General features: G+C 31.2%; 1 non-coding gene across 1 annotated transcript; it reads left to right on the top strand.

The window, feature by feature from the left end:
- Nucleotides 1-1,877: 1,877 nt before the first annotated feature.
- LOC139903258 (small nucleolar RNA R71) lies at nucleotides 1,878-1,984 on the top strand. Its single transcript, XR_011778092.1, has one exon. It is a non-coding gene; the product is annotated as a small nucleolar RNA R71 (small nucleolar RNA).
- Nucleotides 1,985-6,771: the final 4,787 nt, after the last annotated feature.

Here is a 6,771-nt window from a genome sequence, read left to right as displayed (position 1 = left end):
GTGGTTCTTCTATCGATGATTTATATCGATATCTGTCTTCTTCTTTTAACATTTGAATTTCTTCTGTTGTTGGTTCATATCCATTAGCTATTAGTGTAGCTAACATTTCAGCTTCATCAATTTGTTCAGTACTTTCTCCTAAAGAACATTCTCCTGTTCCTTGTAATTCTGGAAATTCTTCTAACAATTCTGCATGTGAATCTATAGTTTGAATATAATAACATGTATCATCTGCAGATTGCGGTTGTTGCATTGCTCTATCAACTGAAAAGGTAACACTCTCGTCCTCTATACTTAGGGTCAATTTCTTACCGAACACGTCTATCATTGCTTTAGCCGTGTTTAAGAATGGTCTTCCTAATATGAGAGGAACTTGAGAATCTTCTTCCATGTCCAGAACAACAAAATCTACTGGAAATACTAAAGTACCAACTTTAACTAGCATGTTCTCCATTATCCCTCTAGGATATTTTATTGATCTATCGGCTAGTTGTATACTTATTCTGGTTGGTTTCAATTCTCCAAGGTCTAGTTTAGCGTATAGTGAATACGGCATTAGATTTATACTAGCACCTAAGTCTGCTAATGCTTCTATTGAACTAAGACTACCCAGAAAACATGGAATTGTGAAACTTCCTGGATCAGATAATTTTTCTGGTATCTTATTCAACAACACTGGTGAACAATTAGCGTTCATAGTAATAGCCGAGAGTTCTTCCATTTTCTTTCTATTCGTGATCAGATCTTTCAAGAATTTAGCATATCTAGGCATTCCTGAAATCACATCAATGAAAGGAAGATTTACATTTATCTGTTTAAACATATCCAAGAATTTGGATTGCTCGGCTTCAAGTTTCTCTTTCTTCATTTTACTCGGGTAAGGAAGTGGTGGTTGGTATGGTTTAACATAAGGTTTAGCCTTAACTGTGTTATCTTCATTAACCTTTTCAACTACCAGTTCTTTTTCCTTATCTTGTTCAGGTTGTGGTTCTTGTGGAGTAGGAATAGCTTCATCAGAAGTTACAGGTATTTCAGGTGGTTTAAGTGTTGTACCACTTCTTGTGGTAATGGCTTTAGCTGTTTCATTCCGGGGGTTTGCATTTGTATCACTAGGTAAACTTCCCGGTTTTCTTTCACCTATTAACCTTGCTAGGTTACTTACTTCTTGTTCCAAGTTTTGAATAGAAGCTTGTTGATTTCTAAATGCTTGAGCATTTTGTTCATTTGTTTGTTTCTGAGATGTGAAAAACTGCGTTTGAGTTTCAACTAGCTTCGTCATTATATCTTCTAAATTTGGCTTTTTATCATCGGTTTGTTGTGGTTTGTTTTGAAAATTAGGTCTTTGCTGGTTGTAAGTATTGTTAGATACTTGTTGATTGCTAGGACCTTGTTGGTTGTTGTATGGAATATTTCGATTATAATTCTGGTTTTGATTGTAGATCGGTCTTGGCGGTTGATAATTATTTTGATAATTATTTCCAGGCCTTTGGTTTATGTATGAAATATTCTCTCTTTGTTCCATTGTTAGTTCAACTCTAAGACAATCTTTTGTCAAATGTGGTCCTCCACACTGCTTACAACTAATTCGTATTGAGTGTATATCTTTAGTCATCTTTTCCATTCGTCTCTCGACAGCATCTATCTTTGCTGAAATGGAATCTAAGTCATGGCTAGAATCGGCTCTAGCTGCTTTAGATGATCTAACGATATTTTTTTCTTGGTGCCACTCATGTGAGTGGGAAGCAGTGTTATCAATAATTTTGTAAGCATCAGTTTCTGTTTTCTTTATAATAGAACCACCAGCTGCTATATCGATGTCTTTCCTTGTAGTGATGTCGCATCCTTGGTAGAATATTTGTACTATTTGACAGGTATCTAAACCATGTTGCGGACATCCTCTTAATAACTTTCCAAATCTTTTCCACGCCTCATATAGAGTTTCATTTGGCTTCTGTGTGAACGTAACAATTTCTCCTTGAAGTCTTACGGCTGTAGATGCCGGAAAGAATTGTTTAAGAAATTTTTCAACTAAAACGTCCCATGTATCAATCGCCCCTTCAGGTAACGATTCCAACTAATCTTTGGCTTCTCCCTTTAAAGTCCAGGGAAATAACATGAGATATATCTGTTCATCCTCCACTTCTCGGATTTTAAATAGAGTGCAGATCCTATTAAAGGTACGAAGATGTTCATTTGGATCTTCCTTCGGCGCACCACTAAATTGGCATTGATTAGTCACCATGTGTAGAATTTGTCCTTTGATTTCATAATCTAGCGCATTACTGTCAGGATAAGTAATTGCGTGACCTTGCCCAGTGCGTTTAGTTCTCATTCGGTCTTCCATACTTAAAGGTTCCAGATTCTCCATAATTGAATTTGTTGAATCGCAATCACTAGAGGATTCTGATTTAATGGTTCGTTCCTCAACAATCTCTGTTTGAATGATTGGTGGTTCTGGAGGAAAGTTTAGTGGTTCAAGATCTATGAATCGTCCCTGAATATTCTCCGGATTCTCACTTGTGAGGTCGGGTTCAAAAAATGGATTATCAGAAATTTGAACTGGAGTACTTGGTCGACTGGATGACGATTCTAAAGAAAAATCAACGGCGGTAATATTTGCTAAATGTCTTGATCTAGTTACAGGTGGTGAACGTACAAAAGGTGGTGAACGTCTTGCTCGGTGCATTCACTGAATATCCTATTAGTTTTTAAAAAGGAATGAAAAATTATATAAGTTATCCAATTAATAGACTTTTCTGATTTTGCCCACGTTTCGAATAGCCAAAAGATGCAGCAGAGGGGCAGGATTCGTTTGGTCTCAATATAATTGAGGACTGTTTGGCTCCAATAACCCGGTCCACGTACAAATCCAACTATTACTACGAATCAAAAAATTTTGATGTCTATCAATTTAACCACTTAAAATAAATTTTCGTAATTTTAAGAAATTTAGATAAGAAGTAGAATAAAAAATCTATGTCCTAAAAACTAGAATAGCGAGAAATAAGAAAGAAAAAGAGCGTGTCGGAAAAAGATCGAAAAATAAAAATAAGAAAGAAAAAGAGTGACTTATAGAACTTAAAAACACTCGACTAACCCAACCTTATTACTATCACTAACTTAAAATTATAATCGCAAATTGAGATTACTAATTGGAATGATAATTGATACATAGGTAAAAGGCGTCTAAAAATATTAAAGCTTACAAGTAAAACTATATCCCAAATGGCAATAACTTAAAAAGAAACTAAAACTTAAAAAGGCGTCGCAAAATTCTAAAGCACCTAAATCTTAGTCTAAAGAAAAAGCACTTAAGGGATTTTACGGCAAAGCCTAAAAATCTAGAAATAAAAATATAACTATGGCAAAAACTAAGTTTAAAACTAAAAACTAGCGAAAAATACAAATATTACGCTAAAACAATTAAAAAGGGAGAAAATATAAAAATATACAAAAAGTTGTAAAAATTACAATTTTTATATTATTTATTTATTAAAACTATTAATTTTACATTAATTAAACTAATTTAACTAAATATATAAATTAAATAAAAAGTAAAACTAATTAATATATTAAAATTAAACCTAATTAGGGTTAAAAGTTAATTAATAAATATAAAACCAGTAATTAATGCTGATTAGGGTTTCTATCACGTGTGTCAGGGCTGTTCCGCGAGTTGCGGTGCCCGAAGCAGGAAAACTCCGCGAGTCGCGGGGTTCTAAAATTCAACTCAGGTACAGGATTTAATTCGACGCGGTTTTGCTTTTTTTATTTTTTTTTTATTTTCTGTATTATGCTTTATATTTTCTGTATTATGCTTTATATTTTCTGTTTTAAATAAAAATATTTATATAATAAAAACTTATATAAAAATAGAACTACTTTATAATTTTATAAATAAAAATCTTAAAACTAGATTATATATATATATATATATATATATATATATATATATATATATATATATATATATATATAATTTTTTTTTCTTTTTCGGTTTTTAATTTTATATTTTAAATAAACACAAAATATTTAAATAAAACTTATATTTTTGTAAAATAAAAATAAAGAAACTTTATAAAACTTAAATATTTAACAAAATCTTAAAAATATTTATATTTTTGTTTTTCTTTTTATATTTTCGAATAATTAAAAACGTATTTTTACAAAAGCGTATTTTAATACTTGTAAACTAAAAATAAATTTTTTTTTTTAAAATTTAGCGTTACGCTTCCGGCTTTTAAGCTAGATTGTTCCCGGCAGCGGCGCCAAAAATAACTGATGTTATGCTAGGTGTATATAAAATAATATTAAATTTTAAAAGGAAATACTATTAAATACGATACAATTTTACACAAGATATTTATTTATTTAGAGAATGGATATACTTAAACCTTGCTACAACACTTATAGGCAGTGTACCTAATCGTACAGTAGTGTAGTTTTTAGTAAGTCCGGTTTGTTCCACAGGGAAAATCTTTTAATCAAAGCTTAACGCTATATTAGTTTAATTTATAAAAATACGAATATATATATAAGTAATATTATTATTTTAAAGGGGGTTTTTACCGTTTAATGACCGGTTTGTCGATTTTAAAACTTTAGTCGCAGTTAAAACAAAATATAAAATATTAAATAAATAAAAGACTTAATTTAAAGCATAAAGTAAATAACGATAATGAAATTGCGAATAATAAAAGTGCGATAAAATAAACTTGCGATAATTAAAAAGTACGATAATTAAAAGTGCAATTAAATACAATAACAATAAAAATGCGATAATTAGAAGTGCAATTAAATATAAAATAAAGGAAATTAAATATGAAATAAAAGAATTATGCTTATTTAAACTTCCGTAATCATGATGTTTGACGTGTTGATTTTAGTTTTATGCCCATGGGTTAATTGTCCTTTGTCCTGGATTATTTAATATGTCCGTATGGTTTTTGTCCATAACAGTCCATCAGTCATAAATATAAAGTGCGAGTGTCCTCGTCAAATTATCCTTATACCCGAAGTCAAATATTCCAACTAATTGGGGACTTAAACTGTAACAAGATTTTAATACTTTGTTTAATAATTACACCAGGATGTCGACTGAGTGTAACCCAAGGTTTTAATACTTTGTTATAAATTATGCCAAGTGTCCTTGTACATAATTTCACCCCTGTTTTAATAATTCTAGTGGCTATTAATCTATTCTCGTGTCCGGTTAAATGAACGATTATTCGTACATATAAATACCCCGCTCATCGTGTCCGATCGAGTGTAAATGGTTATTTATAGGGACGCCCAATTGTAAATCTTTATATTAAAATTAACAAACTATCATTTAGTTAAACAAATATAAAGCCCATTAATAGCCCATAGTCTAATTTCCACAAGTGTCATTCTTTTGTCCAAACCCCAATTATGGTACAAAGCCCAATTACCCAATTTTAGTAATTAGCCCAACATCATGATTACTTTGTTTTAAATAAGCATAATAATAACTTAGCTACGAGACATTAAATTAAAAAGGTTGAACATAACTTACAATGATTAAAAATAGCGTAGCGTTACACGGACAGAATTTCGACTTACACCCTTACAACATTCGCTAACATACCCTTATTATTAGGATTAAAATTAAAATTAAAATATAAATTATAAATATAAATATTACGTATAGATAGATGGATGGATATATATTGATATTTTTTTACGATCAGAATGCGTGAGCTTTATAGGCAGTTTCAACATTTGGGGCTCCGCGACTTGCGTAATTTTTGCACTGCAAACTTCGCAACTCGCGGAGTTTGCTTTTACAGCTCACATAAGTTTGGAGCCTTTCTTGCCGACGGTTTATAATATATTATATAATATATAAATAATTATAAGAATTATTTAAATATTATATTATATTTATGTGCATAGTTGACTTGTAATTTTTAGTCCGTTGCGTCGAGCGTTGAGAGTTGACTCTGGTCCCGGTTCCGGATTTTCGAACGTCCTTGCGTACAATTTAATATCTCGTACTTTGCGTTTTGAATCTTGTACTCTTGTAATTTTGAGACGTTTCTTATCAATAATTGGAACCTCATTGATTGTATTTTATACTTTTGAGCTTTTTAGTCGTTTGCGTCTTCAATTTGTCGAATCTGTCTTTTGTCTTCACCTTTTATTATTTAAACGAATATCACTTTTAAATAGAACAATTGCAACTAAAAGCTTGTCTTTCTTGAGGAATAATGCTATGAAATATATGTTCATTTTTAGCATTATCAACAAGAAAAGAAGAAGAGAAATGAAGTTCAAGTTACTTACCACTTAGAGAGAAAAGAGAGAAATGAAGTTCAACTTATATGTTTTGTGTGTGTGTTTTGAAATGAGAGAAATGTGAGGATATTAGTGAGTGAAGTAGTAAAAAAAATTGAAACAAAACCCTCCTCTCATCCTTGTATGCCGACGGTTAGGAGGGAAGAAAAGGGGGGAGAGGATTAGTCCACTAGTTTCATGTATGTAAAGCCTTTAAAGTTGGTTAAAATGGGTGCATGCATGGGGATAACAAGTAACTAGATTCTTTATGTAAATAACTAACTAGTTACAACTCTAAGTAATACTTACACATGTGGTGATGGGCTAAAGAGCCCATGAAAGAAGTAGGGTGGGCTTTATAAGCCCTTGTTTGATCATAAAGCCCAAGTATGTATGTAATTAACAAGTTAATCCAATTAAAAGCCCAAGTAACTAACTAATAACGATAGTTAATCAAAATGATTAATAAAACTA

This window comes from Rutidosis leptorrhynchoides, chromosome 3, assembly GCF_046630445.1.
Source record: "Rutidosis leptorrhynchoides isolate AG116_Rl617_1_P2 chromosome 3, CSIRO_AGI_Rlap_v1, whole genome shotgun sequence".
Taxonomy (NCBI): Eukaryota; Viridiplantae; Streptophyta; class Magnoliopsida; order Asterales; family Asteraceae; genus Rutidosis; species Rutidosis leptorrhynchoides.
This window is presented reverse-complemented; position numbering and strand designations above follow the sequence as displayed.